General features: G+C 41.5%; 1 protein-coding gene and 1 pseudogene across 3 annotated transcripts in view; both read left to right on the forward strand.

Moving 5' to 3' along the window:
• Window positions 1–27905, forward strand: part of ACSS2 (acyl-CoA synthetase short chain family member 2) — a 67408-nt gene that overhangs the window by 16617 nt on the left and 22886 nt on the right. The window lies entirely within an intron of this gene.
• On the forward strand, window positions 12616–13221 carry LOC308523618 (mortality factor 4-like protein 1; annotated as a pseudogene). The gene has a single exon. The product of its transcript is annotated as a mortality factor 4-like protein 1 (transcript).

The raw sequence follows: 27905 nt of genomic DNA on the forward strand, positions 1-27905 counted from the left end.
TCTGGCCTTCAATGCTAAATGATAATTTTGATGGGTAGAGTAATCTTGGTTGTAGGTCCTTGCTATTCATCACTTTGAATATTTCTTGCCACTCCCTTCTTGCCTACAAAGTTTTTGTTGAGAAATCAGCTGACAGTCATTTAGGCGCTCTCTTGCAGGTAAGTAACTCTTTTCTCTTGCTGCTTTTAAGATTTTATCTTTAACCCTTGGCATTTTAAGTATGATGTGTCTTGGTGTGAGCCTCTTTGAGTTCCCCTTGTTTGGGACTCTCTGTGATGCCTGGACTTGTAAGTCTGTTTCTTTCACCAGGTAAGAGAGATTTTCTGTCATTGTTTCTTCAAATAGGTTTCCTTTCCTTTTTAAATTTTTTTTTTTTTCAAATAGGTTTTCAATATCTTGCTCTCTCTCTTCTCCTTCTGGTACCCTCATAATGTGAATGTTGGTACACTTGAAGTTGTCCCAGAAGCTCCTTACACTATCTTCATTTTTAAAAAAATATATATTTTATTGATTTTTTACAGAGAGGAAGGGAGAGAGATAGAGAGTTAGAAACATCGATGAGAGAGAAACATCGATCAGCTGCCTCCTGCACATCTCCCACTGGGGATGTGCCCGCATCCCAGGTACATGCCCTTGACCAGAATCGAACCTGGGACCCTTCAGTCCGCAGGCCGACGCTCTATCCACTGAGCTAAACCAGTTTCGGCTTTATTTTTTAATTCATTTTTATTTTTGCTCTTCTGATGGGGTGTTTTTTGTTTCCTCATATTTCAAATGTTGATTTGATTCTCCAAAAACTCTACTCTATTGTTAAATCCCTGTAAATTATTCTTTATTTTAGTTAGTGTATGCTTAATTTCTGACTAGTCTTTTTTTATGTCTTTGACATTCTCACTAAGCTCCTTGAAAATATCACTAAAGATCCTTGAAGCTCTCATGAAGATCCTTAAATAACCATATAACCATTGTTTTGAACTCTGTATCTAGTAGCTTGCTTGTTTCCATTTCTTTCATTTGTAACATGTTTCTTTGTCTCCACATTTTGGCTGCTTCCTGTGTTTGTTTATATATATATTAGGTAGAGCTATTATGTTTCCTAGAATTGGTAGAGTAGCCTTGTATATTAGGTGTCCTGTAGGATCCAGTGGCTCAGCCTTCCCAGTCACCTGAGCTGGGCACTGTAGGTGTACCCCTGTGTGGGCTGTGTACACAGTTTTGTTATAGTTGAGCCTTGACTGGTGTCACTGGGAGGAATTGGCCTACAGGCCAATTGGCTGTGAGGACCAGCTGCGTCTACAATGGAAGAGCTGCTATGCAGGAGATACCCCTATGTAGCAGGACTTGCTTAGTGGGGCTTTGGTGCTCACTGAGCCTGCTCCTTGAGTGGGTTGTTTGTGGACATGTAGAGTTGTAATCTGGTATGGTCTAAAGCTGTCTACTGGGTCACTGGCTCTGGGCCCTCCTGGGAGGTGCAAAGTCAGCCATTGCCTGGTGCCACCTAGCAGGAGCTATAGAGAGATCTGCAGATTGCTGCTATTTGTATTGGATTGGAAGTGCCCAGGCAAGGCCCAGTTGTGAGGCAAGGCAGTCTGGTACTAGTGCTGGGTTGTAGGCCTTTTATTGATAGCTTTGAAGTACACTGACTCCAACTGCTGCTTGTTTAAGAGGTTTTAGAAAAGTCTGAAGCATGAACCAAGACAGGCCATTCATATGGAAAAGCAGCTGCAAACAGCTTGGGTAGGGCTGCAAATTGGATGGGGTGGAGTCTCAGGGAATCAACAGAGTGGAGCCAACAGTGTGGGCCATTGCTGATGGAAACTCAGATATGGCTTCCAGTCAGCTCTGCAATGGGGGAGGTTCAAACATAGGAACAATGATCCCTGAAAGCACCCCTATTTGGGAGAAAGCCACCCCCAAGTTCCTGTCCTGATGCCAAACAGTCCAGTTCCTCCCTGTATGTCCCTGGATTTCTCCAAAGCTGCCACCTGGTGCTGAAGCTCAGAGGAATCAGGACAATGTATGTTTGTGTGCCTGCTCTTTAAGAAGAACACCTGGGACTACCACAGCCTCTGTGTCACTCTGCCACAATCCCTGCTGGTTTTTATAGCCTGAAGTTACAGGGACTTCTCTTCCCAGCTCTATAACCCTGGGCTGGGGGTCTGGTATAGGGCTGGGACTCCTTGCTTCTCACAGGAGGCCTTGGAGTTATCCCTCCTAATTAAAGAAATGCCATATATGGGTGTCGGACCAGTTCGTTCCTTACCTTCACTCCTTGTACCAGTCTCAATGCACTTTCTTCTTTACTTCTCTACTTGTAGGACTTCCATTCAGCCAGTTTTCAGTTGGTTCTGAATGATGGTTGTTCTGTATTTTAGTTGTAATTTCGATGTGGTTGTGGGAGGCAGTGAGTACCAGTGTTTTCATATGCCACCATCTTGGTTCCTAGAAAGTGTTGACTTCCTATTATGGTAGATGAGAACTTAATTCTTGTATACTCCTCCAATTTTTTTCATTTTATAATATAATTATAGCTCTGTTTTTAAGTTAATTTAAAAATCAATGTTTACATAAGAGTAATATTATGATTGCATTTCCTTTTATGTACAAATTTTTGTTTTTTTCTGAAGTTAAAATTGCCTGCCATTTTTCTTTCACAACTTACCTTTATCATATATTCAATGTTTTTCAAACACTCTATAATATCCTTTATATTCTAGGAAGCCTTCCTTTTCCTCTAAAGTTCTTCGCCTTGGAGCCCACCTTCTACCTGCTCTAATTTTTATTAATGTTTTTTACAATGTCAGATTTTCAGTGATTTACTCCAGTTGATATACTTCTTATGGAGCCATAATATGACTTTATTTTCAACCTGTACTGTGTCATTTAGATAGCTGTAGTGTCATTAGCTAACCACATTTGTAGCTCATTCCTTGTTTAGGGGCATGTCTCATACATACTAGTATATTGAAATAAACCTCAAAGGAAATAGTGCTCTTAGGAAACTACTCTAATTAGCCAAAATAGAATCATATTAATGAAGAATTTGGCCTTTTACTTTTAGCTTGATACATTGTAAATGTTCATTGAATAATGGTATTTTTAAAACTTGAAGCAATTTAGAGTTCATTTGGCCAACTCTCTTTATAGATGGGTAGATTAAGGCCAGAAAGGCTAAGTGATTTGCTTGAGGATTATATATTGCTTAGAGATAGAGCTGAGACTAATCAGATATTCTCACTCTTAGTCAACTACTCTTTTCACCATAAGATACTACTTCCTTATTCTAGTTCAGTAGTTCTCAACCTGTGGGTCGCGACCCCTTTGGGGGTTGAACAACCCTTTCACAGGGGTCACCTAAGACCATTGGAAAACACATATATAATTACATATTGTTTTTGTGATTAATCACTATGCTTTAATTATGTTCTATTTGTAACAATGAAATTGGGTCACCACAACATGAGGAACTGTATTAAAGGGTCGCGGCATTAGGAAGGTTGAGAACCACTGTTCTAGTTGTTAAACACTTGGCTTTGACAATGAAAAGAGGAATTAGTCATGTTAGACATAAATTAAATTTAAATTAACTGTCTTAAAAATATCAGAGAAAATGTGTTATCAGGTTTAAATGGCTCAGACCCTGGTCTCATGGAATTCTGTTTGAGAAGAATAGGCCTATATAAAACAGCCTCAAGCAATTATGGGCCAAACTGCAAAAAGTTAAAGTAGTTCACAGAAGGGAGAAAGCATGTAGGCAGGCAGTATAACAAAAGTTAGGAGGATGGATTTTGGTGTCAAACTAATTTAATTTGAATCTATTTCTGCCACTAACTGTATGATTGTGTACAAGTTACTTAACCTTTCGAGTCTCAGTTTTCTCAACTTTAAATGTGGATAAAAATAGGTGTTTTTTTTTAATCTCATGAAGTTGTCAATTGAATAAGATAAAAACAAATAAGCTCATGTGTCCAACTCCTGGTACATTGAAAGTACTCAATAAAATTAGCTACCATTATTATTATTGGAACAGTGAGAAGTCCTAGTCTCTCTGGAGTAAAGGGTTGATTCAGGGAATAATTTATTCATTCAATAAATACTTACTGAGAACTTACTCTATACCAGGCACCATTCTGAGCAAACCAACACAGTCCCTGCCCTCATGAAAGTTATATTCCAGTTTGAGAAGATAAACAGTAAACAATAAACCAGTAAATGACAGGTAGTGATAAATGCTATAGAAAAACAGAGTAGCATAAGGGAAAAGAGAATGAGAATGAAGAATAGGGATTGATAAGGGAAGAACTCTGATAAAGGTGACCTTTGAGCAGAGATCTGAAGGAAATGAAGTGTGCTATGCAGATAGTTGGATTGGAAAGAAGAAATATTTCAGGTCACAGAAGAGTAAGTGTAAAGGTCCAGATGTGGGAGTATGCTGCTGCCTGGTATGTTTGAGGAGTACCTGGAAAGTCCGTGTAGCTGAGGACGTGTGAGCTAGACAAAAAGAGAGTAAGGGATGAGGTCGGCAGGACACTAGATCAAGTAGAATCTTGAAAGTCAATATAGATTTTGGGGTTTTATTCACTCAAAATGGGGGCTGCTGGACAATCTTGAGTATAGATGAGGCAATAATTTGAATTACATTTAGAATTTGTCTTTTATGTTGAGAATAGGCTGTGTTGAGACTAGAAGGGCAATAATAGATTTTTTTGTGTTGAGAATAGGACAAGAGTAGAAGCAGGGAGACCAATTAGGGGGGCTACTATAAAAATCAAGGTGGGCAATGGTGGTGATTTAAACCATCATAGTAGTAGCTTGAAGGTTATTAGTACAAATCTGTGTCTATTTTGGGTGAAGAACCCATGGAAGCTGCTTAGATTGGGTGTAGGTAGTGAGAGAAAGAGGAATGAATCAAGGTTGTTTTCAACAGTGGATGAGGTCCAGGAATTGGAGATCTTGACTATTTTTGGGGACCTCTGAAAAGATTTTATGCAGGTAATGATGTGGTCACAGTTGGGCTTAAGAAGATTAATTTGGCCGAAACCGGTTTGGCTCAGTGGATAGAGCGTCGGCCTGCGGACTGAGAGGTCCCAGGTTCGATTCCGGTCAAGGGCATGTACCTGGGTTGCAGGCATATCCCCAGTAGGAGATGTGCAGGAGGCAGCTGATCGATGATTCTCTCTCATCGATGTTTCTAACTCTCTATCTCTCTCCCTTCCTCTCTGTAAAAAATCAATAAAATATATTAAAAAAAAAAAGAAGATTAATTTGGATACATGTGGAAGTGGGAGTGTGAAGTCAGAGAGCTGGGAATTTGTTAGTCAGGGTAGATTTGCCTAAACTGGGATACTGCTGGTGGGAATGGAATGGAAAGATGAAATTTTAGAATAATTTGGAGGAAAGAAACCAATATAAGTAACTGGGTGTGTAGATAGTGGGCAGACAGGGGGAGAAAAAAAGAGAAAAGTCAAGGATCCCTTTAGTTTATATAACACTTTACCTTTTTCAAAGGCACACATTTATCTGATCCAAGAGCTAAATTTGACCTCCAAACAAGATTTTGATTTCAGGCTTTCACTTTCTTCCTCCTAGTATGGCAGGTAGAGGTGTTAGTGGGGATTTATGTGTATATGTGTGAGAAGGTGATCTGTGAAAAAAGTTATTGGAATGAGTCATCTAAGGGGAGATAGTCAGTGAAGGATATCAGGGGTAGCTTAAGGAGTGGGGGTTGGCTAGTTAAAGGGAAACCAGTGTACAGTAGGGAGTTTGAGGGATTAATGAAAGGATTTATGGGGAGAGGGTGTAAAGAGGGGTTAATGGTTATTATTTTGATGATTTTAACAGCTGCTCAATATCTAGGTTTTTCCAATAAAGGACTTTCATCTCCAAAGCCCAAGAAATTTAGTATAGTTCATTCTTTTCATTGTTTGCTTTCAATTGCCTGTGGCTGTTATTATCTTTGCGCCATCTCACCCTTCATCCTCAACTGAAATGATTGCAGTCTCTCCACAGTTCTGAATATTATGCAAACCTTCCTTAGAAACTGGAGCTTCTGTGAAGTAGGTGACTTTAGGAGTGACCTTATGATATAAGCTCTGCTCTCAGGATCTCTGTGCTCCTGACCTTGAATTCCAGAGTGTGATATTTAAAACTCTCCAGATTCCTATGGGTTATGTGTGAGTGTGTGTATTTGAAAAGGTGAGGATGGTTGGGAAGGTGAGCCAAACCCATGTTCTGACAAGGAGTAGATTGTCAAGGTAGCATAGAAATCCAGAGTCCTAGAGTATATTGTCCTAGCATTCATATACAAAGACTCTTAATTATCTAGGTCTATCCTGAAGTTCATTTCAGTGATATGGGAATGGAGGAACGTTTCTGTCCTCCATCTATATCTTCAGTGGTTTCACAACACTGTATTTACTGATTAAAATATACTTGATAAGGAAGTACACTCAAATCAGACCATTCTCTTTCCCTCTCTGAGCCTTCCTTTTGTGGGAGTGGTAAGAGATGAACTATAGATACACTGCAAAGTTCCTTCCAGCTCTCATATTTCAGAATTCTATGATTGTTTCTGAAGAGGAAGTGGCTTTAGAAATTCTGTTGTAACCAGTAGTGACTTTATGGTGACTCAGTAGGCAGGCCAGGCTTCTGTTGAAATAGTGAAAGAAAGGGAGGATTTTAGAAGGTTTGTGGTGAAGGAGCTAAGGAAGAGAGTTTCATCCCCTTTCCTGGGGCAATACTGTTGCCGGTAGCATAAGCATTTTAAGCTATTGGGAGATATGTGGGGAAATAACTGTTACTGGGAACAGTCTTTCTCCATTTGAATCAGGTGGGCAGATTGTGGAGGAGGGCTGGATGATTTCTTGTTTAAGATGCATCTCTAATCTGCTTCCCTGAGTTTCATGACCTTTGACGCCTTAAAGAACCACTCCCTAAAGTAATGAAAATGAGATAAGTAGGCTGTGCTATCCAAATGAATAATCACTTTTTAGAAACAAGTGGGATATAAATAACAAATGTATAGTAATAATAATAATATCTTATAATAATAATATCTTATTATTATTATTATTATTATTATTATTATATACACACTAACATTTGTAATTATACATGTATAATAAGTGGAGACTGACTTGAGACTTGATTCAGTGTCCCGAGCTCCATGTCAGCTACCTGAGTTTGTGGCTAATCTGACTTTTTATATCAGTGTATTCAGTAAATATTTAATGAGGAGAATGACTTAAGATAATGCTCTTTTCTGAGCCCTCTTTTCCCCACCTATAAACTGTGTGTGTGTGTGTGTGTGTGTGTGTGTGTGTACAGGATACTTGCTCAAGTTATTTCTGGCAGTGACTTTCAGAATTTCTGTCACAAATGTAGGGAACTGTAGTGGAGATGCTGGAGGAAGGGGAGGAACCCAGTACTGAACTACTACCCTTCTTTAAAAATATTTTTTTTATTGACTTCAGAGAGGAAGGGAGAGGGAGAGAGAAACATCAATGATGAGAGAGAATCACTGATCAGCTGCCTCCTGCATGCCCCCTACTGGGGATTAAGCCAAAACCCGGGTATGTGTCCTGATCAGGAATCAAACCATGACCTCCTGGTTCATAGGTCGTCACTCAACCACTGAGCCACACTGGCCAGGCTGGGCTCCTGACCTTTGAAGATAGCAGGTAGTCAGGTGGGACTATTGGTTCTTGCCTTAGGGCAGACTCACATTTATAACAGTAAGTACAGAAAGCATGAAGCTGGGGATGGGCCTCCCCCATTTTCCTGGATTTGGTATGGGAGAGACTGGGCACTGGTAATGATCCCCAGTGTCTGATACCTTGAACCACTGAGAATTTGAGACTCTTGGTTGCTGTCTTTTGAGTCATTTAGTCCACTTCCTATACAAAGCAGGAATTGTAGTCCCAATTATCTCCATCCTCCAACAATCCCCACAAGTGATCATTCAGATTCTGGACCACTATCAAGGCCACAGAGTTTGCTCACTACCTGTCCCATTGTTAGGCAGTTCTGTTACAAGGTTCTTATAGATATATCTCCTCTCCATAACTTTCCGCCCATTCTGTTCTCTTCCCTTGGTCTTAGTTCTATGTCCTGGTGCCACATAAATAATCCTATTCCCTCCAGCCCCATAGACATTCCTTCAGGTATTTGAGGGCAGTTATATCCTTTTGCCAGGCTGATGGTATAGAATTATAGTAATTTAAATATAGAAGATGCCTTGAAGATCATCTAATAATTTTCATTTTTAAGCATTATATTCCTTTTATTCAAATATAATATTGTATATGATATCCTATGTAATAAAGCGGGAATATGCTAATTGACTGCCCCGCCCTCAAAGATGGCAGCACCAAGTCCCCTCTGCCCTGCCTGCCTCCAGTGTCCCCCAGTCCCCTCAGCCCCCCAGCCGCCCAAGGCCAGCCCAAGGCACAGGCAAGCCTCAAATGGTGGCTCCCAGCCGCTTAGGGCCGCCTGAGGCTCAGGTATCCAGGGCTGGCCGAGACTTGTGCTGCAGGCAGTGGGAGCAGCAGAGGTGTGATGGAGTGTTGCCTTCCCCTGATCACCGGGTTGCCTCCCGCCCCTGAGGGCTCCCGGACTGTGAAAGGGGGCAGGCCGGGCTGAGGAACCCCCCCTCCAGTGCATGGATTTTGTATTGATATAATACAACAATATATAGTGATTAATAGGAACAGACTTTGGACTCTGCTTGGGTTTCAATCCTTACACTTGCTGGTTGGGCCTTACCTTTTTTAACCTCAGTTTTTCCATCTGTAAAATTAGAATAATAACAGTTCCTAAGACATATATTGTTGTGAGGAATAATTACAGTAATCTGTGTAAAGAGTTTAGTGCTTAGCAGTGTGTTAGCTACTTTTATCACTATGCCAAGGCCCACACCTAAAACAGGTAAGAGCAGAGCTAATCCTGGTTGAAGCATGGGTGGGAGAACCAGAGACCCATTCTATTGTTTCTTCACCTGTCACTGGGTCCCTGGGAGGTATGTGTGTGGAACCTCTAGGGATTTGCAAAGCTCAGTTTGAAAATCCCTGATCTAGTCCAGTGTTGTTTTAACAACTCCTTCATCATCCATGTCAGTCTCCTCTAGACATACTCTAGTTGGCCAATATCTCTCATTAAGTATTCTAGCTGTGGTTTGACTTGGAATGAGAACTATTACCATTTTTGCTCTGACTTTACATATCTAAGATTACATTAGCCCTGTTGACAGTCACACTCTACCATTCAGTTTACAATTTCACATAATACCTAAGAATTTTCTATTTATTCTAATAATAAACTATGTCACTATGTTGTACTTGTATATTTGTTTTTTAGAACCTGGTATGTTTCACACTAACACTTGATAGATGAGGAACTTGAGGGTTTTGTTGTTTGTTTTTTAAAATATTTTTTTAAAATTTTAAATTAATATGAGAGAGACACACACACACACACAGAAACATTGATCGGTTGCCTCCCGCACATGCCTGACTGGACCAGGGATTAAACCCCCAACCTGGTTATGTGCTCTGACTAGGAATCAAACTCGCCCCCTTTTGGTGTATGGGATGATGCTCCAACCAACTGAGCCACACTGGCCAGGGCAGAGAAACTTAAGGTTTAGAGAGTCGATGTGACTTAGCTAGAGTCACATAGCTGATATAACTTGTTCTGGACAGAAGAACACCTACGTGCTTTGTTGTAGATACTATGCTTCTACTCATAGCATTAGCTTCTTTGACAATATGTCACTTGTCTACCTAGAAGTTTACTTAGAGGGTTTAGGGCTGGCTTTAGAAATGTCAAGCACATTTTATAACGATAATTTATAAGGCTAAAAATATTTAAGAGCCCTGGCCACATGCCTCAGTGGTTAGAGCATTGACCCACAGACCAAGAGGCCCCGGTGGGGGCACGTGTGGGAGGCAGGCAGCCAATCAATTTGTGTGTGTGTCTCTCCTCCACTCCTCCCTCCCTTCTGGAAATCAATGGAGAAAATATCCTCGGTTGAGAGTTAAAAAACCCCAAAACATTTAAGAGCAAACCTCAAAGAAATAGCATCCTTTCCTTAGCTGAGATGTTCTCATTCATGTATTCATTAAACTTTTTTTTTTACTATTATATATCATCTGTATCCTACCTTGAGAATAGTGGGTGGGGCAGAGGCATTAGCAAGGGAACCAGTAAGGAGGCACTGACAATAGTTCAGAAAATATATGATAATGAAGATAATGGTAGAGGTCATGAAAAGTAGTCAGCTTTTGGAATATTTTGTAGGCAGCGCCAGTAGGATTTGCTAATGAACTTGATATGGGGTATAAGAGAATGGAGTCAAGAATATCTTAAAGGCGTTTTTGTTTGTGCAACTGGAAAAATTGAATTTCCATGAGTTGAGTTGGAGAACCTAGGAGTAGAAACTTTGGGGAAGGATCAGGAATTTGTGTTTTATACATAGAGATGTAAAATTACAGCTATAACAAATGCTAGGGAGCCAATGAAGAATTTCAAGTAAAGGTATGACATATCAGAGTTACATTTTGAAAAGATCACTCTCTTGATCATATAGAGAGTTTAGCCTGAAGATCTGCATCTGCAAGCAGAGGTGCTAACCTCTGCTTTGGGACCTTCAGCATCTGAGAATATGCTTCTGAGCCTCAGTTTCCCAACCTTTCAAATGGGGATTGCAGATCTTATCCTGCCAATCTCAAAAGATTGCTCTAAGAATTAACTGAGATGAAAGATAAAAAGCACATTGAAAAGAGTTACTACTGTGAGGTGGTGCTAATAACACTCATACATATCACATATGTCCAAGGACATTGTTAGGCAGAGGGATTCAAGACTGGCAGCCATATATGACTTTTCTATTCTTTCCAAAATACCCTTTTTTCTTCTGATGAATACTTAGACTCTTTTTTTTCAAACCTGGTTCAAAATCCATCTTTTCTAGGAAGTACTTCATGATTGACCATACTTAAGTTATTTCTTTTTTCATTCCTTTGATGATTTCCTACTCCTGCATTTTCTTGTTCTTGATCACTGTTTCCCATGATTGACTTTAGAGGGTGGGTGGTTTAGATCTCTCTAATTAAAGACTTTAAGCTTATGGAAGTAATGACTAGCTTCTTATTTCCTTCCTTTTGTGATTTAGCAAGCAGTGGCATTGATTGTTGGGTGGCCACTCTGGCAAAGATCATTCTTTTCTGTTCCACCATTACTTGGGATTTTAGTAGGTAAAAATTTCTAAGGTGGAGGAGGGGCCTTTAGTCTAGAAGCCTCTCTGGCTTTTTTTAACCTACAGAATAAAATTTAAACTAAGTATTTGGACACTTTCTATGAGCCTTTCCTAATCTAAATTATCAATCTTTAAAGTTTTGAAACATTTCTTAAATGTATAGAAAAGTTACAAGTAACGTACAGCTTTTTCTCAGTTACTGCAGCCGGTTCTTAGATGCAGACAGGAGAGTGGAGCCAACATACAAGTGGTCCAGAGCTGGGTTTGTGGCAAAACCTAAGTGACCCCCACAGAGACCCTTCAGATCTCACCTTGGCCAAGAGCTGAAGCTGATTGTCAAGTATGGGCTGTGGAACAAACGTGAAGTCTGGCAGATAACATGACTCTGCCCAAGATCATAAAGCTGCTCAGGAGCTGCTGATGCATGCCTCCATTTGAAGGCAACACACTGCTACAGTGACTCATTTGCATCCAGGTGCTGGACAAGGGCAACATGAACTGGATTACATCCTGATCCTAAAGATCAAGGATTTTTTTTTAAAAAAAAAAGGTCTTCAAGCTTAGCTTGGCCAAGTTTATCCACCATGTCTGAGTGCCGATCCGCCTGCTCCATATCAGTGTTTGCAAACAGGTAATGAATAGCCAGTCCTTCATTGTCCTCCCAGACTCCCAGAAGCACATCTATGACTTTCCTTATAGGGAGGCCTCACAGAGAAGAAGAATGCCTAAAAGGGCCAAGGTAGGGCTGGAGCAGGCAATAATGAGGAGGAGGATTAAACTCACCATTTCCTCCTGGACTGGTGGATTGTCTAATTTTCGAGTGGTGGGAGAAGGAGGAGGCCAAACGATATCCCTATAAATGGCTCCAAATCAGGATGCGAAGCCTAAATTCCAGGAGGGTGAGAGAGTGCTATGCTTTCATGGTCCTCTTTTTTGTGAAGCAAAGGGTGTAAAGGTTGCCAAAAGGGACAAACAAGTGAAATACTTTATACATTATAGAGGTTGGAATGAAAATTGGGAAGAATGGGTTCCAGAAAGCAGAGTACTCAAATACATGGATACTAACTTGCAGAAACAGCAAGAACCTAAAAAAACCAGTCAGGTCCAGCTGGTGTGGCTCAGTGGTTGAGAGTCAACCTATGAACCAGGAGGTCATGGTTCGAGCCCCAGTAAGGGCACATGCCCAGGTTGTGGGCTCCATCCCCAGTAGGGGGCGTGCAGGAGGCAGCCAATCAATGATTCTCATCATTGATGTTTCTATCTCTCTCCCTCTCCCTTCCTTTCTGAAATCAATAAAAAAAAATACATATATTTTAAAAAGAGCTTGAGTAGATCCTACTGTTGAAAACAAGAAAACATTCATGAACAGAATTGACATTAAAGGAAAGATTGCTGAAGAACTAAAATCATGGCTTGTTGATGACTGGGACTTAATTACCTGGCAGAAACAGCTCTTTTATCTTCCTGCCAAGAAGAATGTGGATTCCATTCTGGAGGATTATGCAAATTATAAGAAATCTCAAAGAAACATATAATAAGGAATATGCTGTGAATGAAGTTGTGACAGGGATAAAGGAATAAGTAACTTCAATGTAATGTTGGGTACTCAGACACTCTACAAATTTGAAAGACTGCTGTATGCTGAATTCATCGCAGATCACCCTGAGGCACCCATGTCCCAGGTATATCTACTGAGATTATTTGTACACATTGGAGTGATGCTAGCCTCTACACCTCTGGATGAGAAGAGCCTTGCTTCATTACTGAATTGTCTCATGATTTCCTAAAATACCTGGCAAAAAATTCTGCAACTTTTTTAATGTCAGCGACTATGAAGTGGCTCCTCCTGAGTACCAGTGGAAAGCTGTGTGAGGCACTTAGTTACACTTACATTTGGATCTCTGTAACACATTTCTTTTTTTTTCTTTTTTTAATTTTGCAATATTGGGGGACCAGGCGGACAAGTCCTGAAGGACTTCCACCAATGCTCAGGCCGCTCCAATCTTTTATTGATCTGGAGTAGCCCTTAGGGTAAGGAGGTTTCAATGACACACAGATCACCAGACAATTTCCAGGAATAGACAAAGTATCTGATTAGCTCATCAATAGATTTCCAGGAATAGGCAGAGTATCTGATTAACAATAATCAACAAGGATCTACATAAGTATCTAAGGAATTAAGTGAACTAAGGTGGGGATGCTTCAACTATTATTACCTAAATTAACTGGGTGGTTCCTAGATTAACTGGGTGGTGCACAGTTCTGACCTTTGCTAGGACTTCAAAGGTTACTAGCTTTTGGGGGTCTCTGTATAAACTCAGCTAGTGAGGACAATGAATGGACTCCGGCATCTCCCCCTTATTTTTTCTTTAAAAAATCAAGTATCTATAGACTAGAAATATAAGAACAAGTCCCAATTTCAATGTCCAACAGTTCTGAGTCCAAGTTTCAATGTCCGACAGTTCGTGTGTACATGCCAGCAATGAAGTGTTGGTTCTGGATGGTGGAAAATGCAGGTCTGGTCCTTTCTGGTCTGGTCCTGGGCACCCTGCAGCGATGCACGGCTGCTGACTGCTAGCATAGCAAGGCATCTTCATCATCTCCATCTCTGAACTGTCTCTTCTGTCTTTGTGGCTGGCTTTCTGGGATCCGTTGTTACAGGAATCCACATGGTCTTGTAGCTGTTCTAAACCTGGGTTTCTGTAGTTGATCCTGGGCATTGCGTGCAGTAGAATTCCCCTCACCTTTTCTCGGTGAGTTTTCCACACCTTTTCGGTGAAAACTTCCTTTTCTCGCTCCAGCAAGGCCTGCACTTCCAGATTACCCGTCGGGCACCAGATGTCGAGTAAGACTCCCTCCACGTTCTGCGTGGAGTAGGGTTCGGTATCTGAAAGAGGAGCCGCACAACAAATGAGAGAAAAAGACACGAGATAATTTTGCAATATTGGGGGACCAGGCGGACAAGTCCTGAAGGACTTCCCGGATCTCTGTAACACATTTCTGTTCTTAGTCTTTCTCTTGTACAAATGATGTACTTTGAAAATGTTAGTGTATAACAGAATTGATGTCTGTTTTCTGTTTGATTTTAAACAAAATAAAAGGGGTTACAGCTCCTTTTTTCTTTTCCTTTTTATTTCAAAGTTGCTACCAGTGTATTGATGGATAATGGAGAAACATAGTGTAGAGCAGGGGTGGGAAACCTTTTTTCTGCATCATTCGCTTAATATAATTTACTTAATATAAATTTATGTTGCTATAAAAAAAAAAGCTCCTAGATTTATCGAATTTCAAGTGCCAACTGCAGTTGCCTTGGCAGGACCAGATCAAATGATTTCTTGGGCCTTATACAGCCCACAGCCTGGACGTTCCCCACCCCTGCTGTACAGTGTTCTATTGCCTAGTTGATAAAGCTGCTTTTGAATGCTGGTGGTTCTATTCCTTTGACACCATGTACTTGTTTAATATATGTTAATGTTATATGACAAAATGCTCTGATTCCTAGTGCCAAAGGTTCAATTCAGTGCATATAACTGATCACACTCATCCATTTGTGCTTTTTCTTCTTTTTTATTGGTGCTTAAAGTAAAGAGCTTATCCTTGGCAAGTCATCCACATTGTTCCTTAGGCATTTTACGTTTGTTCAGATTGTTGAAGAGTGGTGGCTTGTTTATGGTTTTTGTATTTGCGTCTAATGCACATTTTAACATGATAGATGCAATGCATTGTATAGCTAGACTTTTCTGGAAAAGCCAGTCTTTTAGGAATTGTTTTTCAGATCTTCAATTAATTTTTTCTTTAAATTTCAAAGAGAGAAAAAACAGAGCTTATAGTTTTACTAACTGGGAGAATCATTCTTTTATTTAGATAAAAGAAATAAGATCCTGAAGTTATTCACTCTGGAACACATAACAGAGGTTGATTATATATATTTCATTATATTTATATTTACTTGATTTCAGAGAGGAAGAGAGAGGGGAAGAGAGAGAGAGAGAAACATCATTGATGAGAGAGAATCATTGATCGGCTGCCTCCTGCATGCCCCACACTGGGGATTGGCCCTGCAACCCAGGCATGTGCCCTGACTGGAATCCAACAGTGACCTCCTGGTTCATGGGTCGACGTTCAATCCCTGAGCCATGCCAGCCCAGCTTGCAGGAAACTTTTTTATAGTATATCAACACCTGCACTTCTGAATATGATTTTTGACTGAGGCTCGTTTTTGAAACCAGTGTTTGTTTCTTTTTTACTATGATGTTTTCATACATGGAAATTTATCAGAATGAATAGTAACACAGACCCCTTATTGAACTTTAGTTTCAGCTTCTCTTGAGGATAACTGTCTTATGTATTTTAAGTCAGAGAATCCAAATGTGACATCCCAAACTGACAGTAACCTAATTTTATTTGTATGGCTAGCCATGCTACATAGACAATCCACTAGCTTCTAGCACAGTGGTTCTCAACCTTCCTAATGCCGTGACCCTTTAATACAGTTCCTCATGTTGTGGTGACCCCCAACCATAAAATTATTTTCGTTGCTACTTCATAACTGTAATTTTGCTGCTGTTATGAATTGTAATGTAAATATCTGATATGCAGGATGTATTTTCATTGTTACACATTGAACATAATTAAAGCATAGTGATTAACCACAAAAACAATATGTAATTATATATGTGTTTTCCAATGGTCTTAGGAGACCCCTGTGAAAGGGTCGTTTGACCCCCAAAGGGGTCGCGACACACAGGTTGGTGACCCACAGGTTGAGAACCGCTGTTAGCAGCAGTTTGTTGTTGTTGTTAACTTTTTCTTTTTTGTGTTAAAATATAAATAACATAAAATTTGCCATCTTAACATTTTTAAGTATACAGTTCACTGGTATTAAATATAATCACATTGTTGTGCAGCCATCACCACTGTCCATCTTCAGAACTCTTTTTATTTTGTAAATCTGAATACTATACTTATTAAACAACTAGAGGCCCGGTGCACAAAAATTTGTGCACTGGCGGGGGGGGGCGAAGGGGGTAGAGAGGTGTCCCTCAGCCCCACTTGTGCCCTCTCACAGTCTGGGACCCCTCGGGAGATAACCACCTGCTGGCTTAGGCCCGCTCCCCGGGTGGCAGATGGCAGGCCTGATCCCTTGGTGCCTGCCCCGCCTCCCTGGGTCGCACACACGGCAGGGCCGATCCGGGGGTTGGGGTGCCGCCCCAGGTTGGTTCCCACATGGGACGTCCGGGCAGGCCAGCCGATCACTGCTGCCCCGCCCGGCCGCCCTGGGTCGGGTCGCACACAGGGTGCCTGGATGGAGGCCGGGCTGGCTGGCCAATCACTGCTGCACTGCCTGGCTGCCCTGGGTCGGGTCGCACACAGACACCCGCCGCCCTGGGTCGCAGATAGCAGGCCCAGATGGCAGCAGGGCAGGCAGGATGGCGCTATCCTGCCCTGCCTGCAGTATGCAAATTAGCCGCCATCTTTGTTGGTGGTTAATTTGCATATCGTGCTGATTAGCCAATGGGAGGCATAGCAAAGGTACAGTCAATTACCATGTTTGTCTATTATTAGATAGGATAACTCCCCATTCTCTTGTCCTCCCAGCCCCAGGGACCTACCAATCTACTTCCTGTCTCTATGATTTTAACTGCTCTAAGTACCTCACATAAGTGGAATCATACACTATTTGTCTTTTTTGTGACTGGCTTATTTTGCTTAGCCTGATGTCCTCAAGGTTCATCCATGTTGTAAAATGTATCAGAATTTCCTTCCTTTTTAAGGCTGAGTAATATTCCATTGTATGTCCATACCATGTTTTCCTTATCCATTCATTGGTTGGTGGACACTTGGGTTGCTTCCATGTTTTAGCCATTGTGAATAATACTGCTATGAACGCGAGTGTACAGATATCTCTTTGAGACTTTGCTTTCAATTATTTTGGGTATATACCCAGAAGTGGGATTATTGGATCATGTGGCAATTATATTTTTAATTTTTTTGAGGAATCTCCATACTGTTTTCCACAGCAACTTTACCTAACCAACAAGAGTTCCAATTTCTTCACATTTTCACCAACATTTGTTATTTTCTGTATTTTGTTTTTATAGTTATCATCCTAATATGTGTAAGGTGATATAACTCGATTTGAAATTCCCCAATGAGAAAAAGAAAAAGAAATTCCCCAGTGAGTAGTAATGTTGAACATCTTTTCATCTGCTTATTGACCATTCCTATATCTTCAGGGAAATTACTATTTAAGTCCTTTGGCCATTTGAATTGGATTAGTTGTTGGATCTGCTGCCTCCTACACACCCCACACTGGGGATCGAGCCTACAACCTGGGCATGTGTCCTGACTGGGAATCAAACCATGACCTCCTGGTTCAACCACTGAGCAATATTGGCTGGGCTGAATTGGTTGCTTTGTTGTTGTTTTTGTTCAGTTTTAGAAATTCTTCATATATTCTGGATAGTAATCCCTATGAGATATATGATTTTCAAATATCTTCTCCCATTTTGAGGGTTGCCTTTTTACTGTGTAGATAGTGTCTTTTGATGTATACATTTTAAATTTTCATGAAGTCCAATTTATTTATTTTTTTCTTTTATTGTTTCTGTCATTGGTGTCATATCCAATAAATCATTGCCAAGTCCAATATTGTGAAACTTTTGTTCTGTTAGGTAAGGGTCCAACTTATAGATAGCCATGCTCCAGTAGCAGGTTTAGAAAAAATTAATTTTATATTTATGTGCCAAGCATATAGCAATATGCAAGGGAAATTTGGTGCTTGTCCTTATGAAGCTCACAATGTGGTGGAGCAAGATTTTTGCCTATGAGCTGGAATTTTACTTAGGAAGAAAATGTTAGGGATATTGTATTTTTCCTTATTTCAGGGGAGTGGGGTCAAGTCTGTAGGAGCAAAAGGATGACTAAGTGTTCCTAGCTCTGCCAAGGACTATGAAAGTAGACATCTGCAAGCTTCCTTGCCTGAATTTTTAAAAAATATTTTTTTAGCCCTATCCGGTTTGGCTCAGTGGATAGAGCATCAGCCTGCGGACTCAAGGGTCCCAGGTTTGATTCTGGTCAAGGGCATGTACCTTGGTTGCGGGCACATCCCCAGTAGGGAGTGTGCAGGAGGCAGCTGATCGATGTTTCTCTCTCATCGATGTTTCTAACTCTCTATCCCACTCCCTTCCTCTCTGTAAAAAATCAATAAAATATATTTTTTAAAAAATATTTTTTTATTAATTTCAGAGAGGAAGGAAGAGGGAGAGAGAGATGGAAATGTCAATGATGATGGGTATGTGCCCTTGACCAGAATCAAACCTGGGACCCTTCAGTTCGCAGCCCAATGCCCTATCCACTGAGCTGAACCGGTAGGGCTGAATTTTTGAGTCTTTGAGGAAGTTCTCAAGATATTGACCATAGGCTAAAGCTCAAAGTGGATGGCAGTCTTCTCTGCTTCTCACAGTGCTCCTAGAGATTCTTAGTACACAGGCTTCTCCATGTTTATTTAAATACACTCCAAATTGGCACAGTGGAACAAACACTACCCTGGATATCAGAAATGTGGGGCTTGGTTACAGATTTGTCCATAACCATCCTGTGTCTGTGTGGCCTTGGCAAACCACTCCCTCTGGATTTCTTATATCTTTAAAATGGGGATAATAATACCTGCTTTTCAAGTAGCTGTGAGGATCATGTGAGGGAATATTCTCTACAGCAGTTTTATACTGTTCTCATGTAAGGAATTAGCAGGATTTTTATTTGATCTACACAAACCCATGTAAGACAGGCATGTCGGGTTTCATTACTTTTATTTGGTCTATACCCCAGCTAAGTTGTTTTTGTTTTGTTTTTTAATCCATATTAGTAAAACCTTTTTTTCTTGAAACTGACTTTTAGGGTCCATTCTCCTGTCTTTGAAAGGGAGAAATGAGAATCAGGGAGTCTAAGATACATTCGATATTATCTGGACTAACACCAACTTTCCCCTTCCTCCTGACTCCCCCCTTTCATCTTATATTTTACAGAGAAGGAAACTGAGGCTCAAAGAGAGGGGAGCCCTAACCGATTTGGCTCAGTGGATAGAGTGATGGCCTGTGAACCCAAGGGTCCCAGGTTCGATTCCAGTCAAGGGCACATGCCTGGGTTGTGGGCTCGGTCCAATGTGTAGTAGGCAGCCAGACAATGATTCCCACTCATCACTGATGTTTCTCTCTCTCTTCTTCTCCCTTCCTCTCTGAAATCAATAAAAAATATATTTTTTTACAGAAAGAGAGGGGAGCCCTGGCTGGTTTGGCTCACTGGGTAGAGCGTCGGCCTGCAGACTGAAGGGTCCCAAGTTTGATTCCGGTCAAGGGCATGTACCTTGGTTGCGGGCACATCCCCAATAGGGGGTGTGCAGGAGGCAGCTGATCGATGCTTCTCTCTCATGGATGTTTCTAACTCTCTATCCCTCTCCCTTCCTCTCTGTAAAAAATCAATAAAATATATTTTTTTAAAAAGAGAGAGGAAATTTCATGCAAATTCACCATTGAATTAGGGGTCAACTATAAGTCCAGGTCTGGTGACTCCAAATAATTACCTGAATATCTTCTTTAAAAACAAACAAACAAAAAATATATATATGGAGAGAGAGAGAGAGAGAGAGAGAGAGAGAGAGAGAGAGAGAGGGAGGAAGGGAGAGGGAGAGAGAGAGATAGAAACATCAATGATGAGAAAGAATCATTGATTGGCTGCCTCCAGCACACCCCCTACTGGGGATCGAGTTCGCCACCCAGGCACATGCCCTTGAGCATAATCGAACCCAGGACCCCTCAGTCCACAGGCCAATGCTCTATCCACTGAGCCAAACTGGCTAGGGCCTAAAGATCTTCTTAATAATCCAGATTCCTGGACCTCCCTCAGCCTATTGAATCAGAATTGCCAAATGATAAGACTTCCGTCTTGTATTTTTTTAACCTCCTTAGATGCTTCTGATGTGGTAAACAGTGATGTGGTGACAATAATATTTGAAATATTATTTAGCTCAATAGCCTTAAACTTTAAAAATTGTACACTTAAAAGAATTTTGAAAAATTATGTAACTTCACACATTTTAAAGTTTATACTTAAACATCCTATATAATAAAAGGCTAATATGCAAATCGACTGAACAGGGGAACAACCAGTTGCTATGATGCACACTGACCACCAGGCGGCAGATGCTCAATGCAGAAGCTGCCCCCTGGTGATCAGTGCACTCCCACAGCGGAAGCACCACTCAGCTAGAAGCCGGGCTCAGGGCTCACAAGTGTAGTGGCAGTAGTGGGAGCTTCTCTCACCTTGAGGCAGCGCTAAGGACCCCGTGGGGGATGTCTGCCTGCTGGAGGAGCAGGCCTAAGCCAGCAGGCGGACATCTCCCGTGGGGTCCCGGGCTGAGGGATCTCCCCTCCAGTGCATGAATATCATGCACCAGGCTTCTAGTTTTATCATAATGTTAAATAATTGCAATGTGCAATGTGTTTTATATTGTATACATGTATATATTTTATATATCTTTTTCAAAACCTTGGAACTGCAAGTTTAGCTCATAATTTATAGAAAATTTCCATCATATAACCTAATTTGCATAGCAGTTCTCACTGTCAATATAATCAACCAAATCAGATTTACTTTCTGTTAGAAAATACCTAACTTCTTTCTCAGTTAAAATAAGTATGTTAATATATGACCCTGTGAATACTATTTAACTTCTGAATTATAATTCTAATATAAGGCAAGTTGTTTGTCATGAGTATGTCACCTGAATGAATTAAGATGTTACTTGTTTCAATACTGATTTCTTACAGAAGCTCTATGATTTGCCTTCTTGGGGCTTTCTCTGTCCAGTTATACATTCTCAAATTGTCCCTTTGTTTGACACTTTAGAGGTTTATTTATTTATTTATTTATTTAGTAACCTCAACATTGTACAGAAATAATAAGGACTGGGAAGAGAGAGAGAGAGGGAGGAAGGGGGAGGGAGGGAGATTTTTTTTTAATTAGATCTTTATTATTCAGAAAATTACAGTTGTTCCTCTTTTTTCCCCCCATAGCTCTCCTCCACTCAGTTCTCACCCCACCCTCTGCCCTTACCCCTCCCACTGTCCTCATCCATAGGTGCATGATTTTTGTCCAGTCTCTTCCTGCACCCCCACACCCCTTTCCCCCCAAGAATTGTCAGTCTAGCCGAAACCAGTTTGGCTCAGTGGATAGAGCGTCGGCCTGCGGACTGAAGGATCCCAGGTTCGATTCCGGTCGGGGGCATGTACCTGGGTTGCGGGCATATCCCCAGTAGGAGATGTGCAGGAGGCAGCTGATCGATGTTTCTCTCATTGATGTTTCTTTTTTTTTCTTCTTTTCTTAAAAATATATTTTATTGATTTTTTACAGAGAGGAAGGGAGAGAGATAGAGAGTTAGAAACATCAATGAGAGAGAAACATCGATCAGCTGCCTCCTGCACATCTCCTACTGGGGATATGCCCGCAACCCAGGTACATGCCCTTGACCGGAATCGAACCTGGGACCTTTCAGTCCGCAGGCCGACGCTCTATCCACTGAGCCAAACCGGTTTCGGCTCTCATCGATGTTTCTAACTCTCTCCCTTCCTCTCTGTAAAAAATCAATAAAATATATTAAAAAAAAAAAAAAAAAAGAATTGTCAGTCCACTCCCTTTCCATGCCCCTGGTTCTATTATATTCACCAGTTTACTCTGTTCATCAGATTTTTTATTCACTTGATTTTTAGATTCACTTGTTGATAGATATGTATTTGCTGTTCATAATTTTTATCTTTACCTTTTTTGTCTTCCTCTTCTTAAAGAATACCTTTCAGCATTTCATCTAATGCTGGTTTGGTGGTGATGAACTCCTTTAGCTTTTTCTTATCTGTGAAGCTCTTTATCTAACCTTCAATTCTGAATGACAGCTTTGCTGGATAAAGTAATCTTGGTTGTAGGTTCTTGCTATTCATCACTTTGAATACTTCTTGCCACTCTCTTCTGGCCTGCATAGTTTCTGTTGAGAAATCAGCTGACAGTCGTATGGGTACGCCCTTGTAGGTAACTGACTTTTTTTCTCTTGCTGCTTTTAAGATTCTCTCTTTGTCTTTTTTTTTTAATTAAATCTTTATTGTTCAGATTATTACATTTGTTCCTCTTTTTCCCCCCATAACTCCCCTCCTCCCAGTTCCCGCCCCACCCTCCGCCCTCACTCCCCACCCACTGTCCTCATCCATAGGTGCACGATTTTTGTCCAGTCTCTTCCCGCATCTCCCACACCCCTTTCCCCCCCAAGAATAGTCAGTCCATTCCCTTTCTATGTCCCTGATTCTATTATAATCACCAGTTCATTCTGTTCATCGGATTATTTATTCACTTGATTTTTAGATTCACTTGTTGATAGATATGTATTTGCTGTTCATAATTTGTATCTTTACCTTTTTCTTCTTCTTCCTCTTCTTAAAGGATACCTTTCAGCATTTCATATAATCCTGGTTTGGTGGTGATGAACTCATTTAGCTTTTCCTTATCTGTGAAGCTCTTTATCTGACCTTCTATTCTGAATGATAGCTTTGCTGGATAAAGTAATCTTGGTTGTAGGTTCTTGGTATTCATCACTTTGAATATTTCTTGCCACTCCCTTCTGGCCTGCAAAGTTTCTGTTGAGAAATCAGCTGACAGTCGTATGGGTATTCCCTTGTAGGTAACTGAGTTTCTTTCTCTTGCTGTTTTTAAGATTCTTTATCTTTTGCTCTTGGCATTTTAATTATGATGTGTCTTGGTGTGGTCTTCTTTGGATTCCTTTTGTTTGGGGTTCTCCGCGCTTCTTGGACCTGTAAGTCCATTTCTTTCACCAGGTGAGGGAAGTTTTCTGTCATTATTTCTTCAAATAGGTTTTCAATATCTTGCTCTCTCTCATCTTCTGGCACCCCTATAATTCTGATGTTGGTATGCTTGAAGCTGTCCCAGAGGCTCCTTACGCTATCCTCGCATTTTTGGATTCTTTTTTCATTTTGCTTTTCCGGTTGGGTGTTTTTTGCTTCCTCGCATTTCAAATCATTGACTTGATTCTTGCGCTCCTCTGTTCTGCTGTCGGGAGTCTGTATAATATTCTTTATTTCAGTCAGTGTATGCTTAATTTCTAGTTGGTTCCCCAATATGACATCGAGGGTCTCATTAGTTTTCTTGTAGATCTCATTAAGTTTATCGGTGGCTTCTAAACAGTTCTTGAGAGACCTTAAAAGTGTGGTTCTGAACTCTATATCTTCCATTGACAATTTTGTCCTGTTTCTTTGTCTCCGCATTTTGTTATGCTTCCTTGGTGCACCCCCTAGTGGTCTTTGTTCGTGGTCTTATAGTTAAATCTTGATTGTTGTAGCTAATTCCAGGGAGGGTTTGACCTCCAGGCCAAGTGGCTATGAGAATCAGCTGTGTCAGCAGTGAGAGAACTTCTGTCCTCTAGGGAGGTGCTAATCTGGCGTTTGCCTGAGGCTATCCGGCAAATGCCTCTGTGCAGGGCTTGGGCGGGGCGGGTCGCACAGGATCAACAGGGTGGGCCGGAGAGAGCAGTTATGGCGGCTCTCAGTCCTGTCCCCAGGGGCTCTGCCTCTCTGAGTCCCAGCACCCGCTGCAAACCTCGGAGAGAAAGCTGCACTCGCTCTGACTGAAGCCAGGCAGTCCCGCTTCTCCCGTTTGAGTCTGGGTCCCTAAAGACTCGCCTGTATCTGGAGCTCAGAGTCTGCGACTCCCTCCCGATTGAAAACGCCAACCGCGCCCTCCACCGCCAGCCCGCTCCGAGCACTCTGCACCTCAGAATTTGACTTCAGCACTGCGCCTCCTCTGAGTGTCCATATGCGTTTCTCTTTCCTCCTAGTTGTAGGACTTCCACTCAGCCAGCGTTCCAGTGGTTCAGGGTGATGTCCGTTCCGTCTTTTAGTTTCACTTTTGAAGTAGTTGTTCAAAGCAGCAAACTCTGGCGTTAACCTATGCCGCCATCTTGGTTCTCTCTCCTCTCTTTGTCTTTTGCTCTTGGCATTTTAATTATGATGTGTCTTGGTGTGGTCCTCTTTGGATTCCTTTTGTTTGGGGTTCTCTGTGCTTCCTGGACTTATAAGTCTATTTCTTTCACCAGGTAGGGGAAGTTTTCTGTCATTATTTCTTCAAATAGGTTTTCAATATCTTGTTATTTCTCTTCTTCTGGCACCCCTATAATTCGGATGTTGGTACACTTGAAGTTGTCCCAGAGGCACCTTACACTATCTTCAGGTTTTTGGATGCTTTTTTCTTTTTGCTTTTCCAGTTGGGTATTTTTTGTTTCTTTGTATTTCAAATCTTTGACTTGATTCTTGGGATCCTCTTGTCTGCTGTTGGATCTCTGTATATTATTCTTTATTTCAGTTAGTGTATGCTTAATTTCTAGTTGGTCTTTTTTCATATCTTCCAGGGTCTCACTAAATTTATTGACGGTTTCCAGAAAACTCTTGAACAACCTTATAACCGTGGTTTTGCACTCTATATCCAGTCATTTGCTTTCCTCCATTTATGTCATTTGTGACCTGTTTCGTTGTCTCTGCATTTTTTATGCTTCCCTTTGTTGGTAGAGTGGCTTTGTGTGCTAGGTGTCCTGTAGGGCCCAGTGCCTCAGCCTCTCCAATTACCTAAGGTGGACACTCTTGGTGTACCCCTTTGTGGGCTTTGTGCACAGTCTTGTTGTAGTTAAGCCTTGATTTTTTGTAGTTATCACTGGGAGGAATTGACCTCCAGGCCAATTGGCTGTGAGAATCAGCTATGTCTGCAGTGGGAGAACTTCTGTGCTGAAGACACCCTTCTGGGGCTAGACTTGCTTCAGTGGGGCTTTGGTGCTCACTGAGTCTGCCCCCTGAGTGTGTCCGTTATGGATCTGAGGAGTTGTATTCTGGATGGTGCCACTCTGACCACTGGGTACACTGGCTCTTGGATCTAAGGAGGTGCTAATTTAGCCTCTGCCTGAGGCTACCCAGCAGAAGCTATGAAGAGATCTGCAGATTCCCCTTCCTTTTTCGGGGTTTGGAGGTGCCCAGATGAGGCCCAGCTGTGAAGCAATGCAAGCTGCTGTGGGGCCTTGGGCCTTCTCTTGGAAGTTCTGGGTCTGTCTGGCCCAGCTGCAATTTGTTAGGTAATTTTCAGATCACAAAGGGTTAGGGCATTCATATGCAAAAGCCTCTGCCATAGCCTGGGTGGGGTGGGGTCTCAGGGAATCAACAGGGCGGAGCAAACAGCTATGGCTGATCCTCAGCTCTACCCTAAGGGGCTCCGCATCTCAGTGTCCCAGTAATTGCTGCAAGCACCTCTGAGAGAAAGCCGCCCTCAAGTTCTGAGTTCTGCCTGCTGCCAGACAGTCCAGTTTCTCCCCGTATGAGTCCTGGGTCCCCAGAGACTTCCCAGAACTGTAGTTCAGAGCAGTTGGGAGCTTGTGACTCCCTCCTGATTCAAAAGGACAGCCGCGTCCTCAGGTGCCAGCCCCTTTCCACGCGTGTGCTTGAGCCTCCGTACCTCTGCACTTTACTTCCGCAGCTCCTCTGAGTCTCAGTGTGCTTTTCTCTTTCCTTCTAGTTGTAGAATTTCCACTCAGCCAGCCTTCCTGTAGTTCTGGATGATGTCCGTTTTGTCTTTTCGTTGTATTTTTGAAGTTGTTGTGGGAGGCAGCAATTTCCGGTGTTTACCTATGCCACCATCTTGGTTTCTCTCTCTCAAGAGAGATTTTTTTATAAACTGGGAGAAGGGTATTTGTGAAAGAGAAAGTGGGAAAGGAGGCCCAACTCAGATCAATGTTAGGAAAGATTACATATGGATATTGGGAATCTGAACACTTATTCTCTTAAAACTTTTCCAGCTCATGTACCCACAGGAATAGAATATACTAGCTAGAAAACAATGATTTAAACTATACTACCTATCTAAATAACAAAAGAACCATTGTAATGAATATTTTTTAGTGTGTCTGCTGTACTTGAAAGATCTGATGTACATGTAAAATGGTATCCCTGGCTTTCTTCCCACTTTCTTTTTCTGCTCCAGGCATATTCTGTTTTAGGCAGCATTCCAAATGCTGTGATAATAAAGGATCTGAGAGGGTTGCCTTTATTCACTTGTTTTGGGTAAGGCTAGCAAGGGGCATATGATGGTAGGAATGAATGTGTATGATTTCCCTCCTGGAATAGGTATGAATGCAGTGGGAAAAGTGTATGATTTCCCTTCTGTACTAGCCCAGGTCTGCCTTCTCAACAGAGAATAGGTACAGAATCCAACTGGCACCAAAACCACCTTGGCCAAGGGTAACAGGCACAAAGTCCCTGGATCAAGGCCTGAAAATAGCTGGCAGAAGGACAGGGTACAGTAATAGCCCACATTGCAAAGCAGAAGTCCCATAGCCTGAACCTCAGATCCAGGGGCTTCTTCCTTTTCTCCCATGTCATTTAGAAGTAGAATGCCGTGAACTAGAGATATCTAGAGTCTAGAACTAGCCACAGGATACTTTTAATATTTAAAATAATTAAAATTAAGTAAAATAAAAAATGGAGTTCATCTGTTACATTTCAAGTGTTCAATAGCTGTATGTGCCTTGTGGCTACCATGTTGGATAGCACTGCTTCAGAATAATGCTGCTACTAATGTGCTAAGTAACCTCCAAGCCATTACTTTCCTCTGTGCATTAGGTTTCTCATCTGTAAATAAGGATGGTGGTCATCAAAAGCACAGCTATCCTCCTCTGGCATTCTAAATCTTTGGAGTGTGCTTCCTCCCACCTCTTCCTCCAGCCCTTCCCCCTCCTCTCCTGGCTACTGACAGGAGTGCCCAGAGGGAACATTAGGCTGCTAATTGTTCAAGTTATGTTGTTCCCACTCCTTGCTCCCTTTGTGAAAGGGAAAGTGACTTGGAGGTGTACTTACATCTGAGTGCCTCACATTTGTTCAGTGATTTATGGATCATAGGACACATTATTTCTTAATTTTACAGAATCAAAGAGTCTCTAAGTTGGAAGGGCCTTAAAGGCCATCTCAAACCTCAGCAAATATGAATCACATGGGTTGTTTATAAAATTGAAATTCCAAGGACCCCACTCCCTGGAGAATGATCTAGTACAGTGGTTCTCAACCTTCCTAATGCCACGACCCTTTAATACAGTTCCTCATGTTGTGGTGACCCCCAACCATAAAATTATTTTCGTTGCTACTTCATAGCTGTAATTTTGCTACTGTTATGAATCATAATGTAAATATCTGATATGCAGGATGTATTTGCATTGTTACAAATTGAACATAATTAAAGCATAGTGATTAATCACAAAAACAATATGCAATTATATATGTGTTTTCCAATGGTCTTAGGCAACCCCTGTGAAAGGGTCGTTCGACCCCCAAAGGGGTCGTGACCCAGAGGTTGAGAACTGCTGATCTAATAGGTATCCTGTTCTGCAGCTATGTGGGGCTGGGCCTTGAAATTTGTGTTATTAACACTATCTGACCACAAGTTGATACACACTGGTCTTACTTGATCCCAACCACATCATGAAGTCTGTTCTTTAGTATTCCTGCAAATCCCAGATTCTACATGGTATCTCCAGAGTTAGTGAGCTCCTGAAGGAGTATCTTCC

Source organism: Myotis nattereri (assembly GCF_964212035.1).
Source record: "Myotis nattereri genome assembly, chromosome: 8".
Lineage (NCBI taxonomy): Eukaryota > Metazoa > Chordata > Mammalia > Chiroptera > Vespertilionidae > Myotis > Myotis nattereri.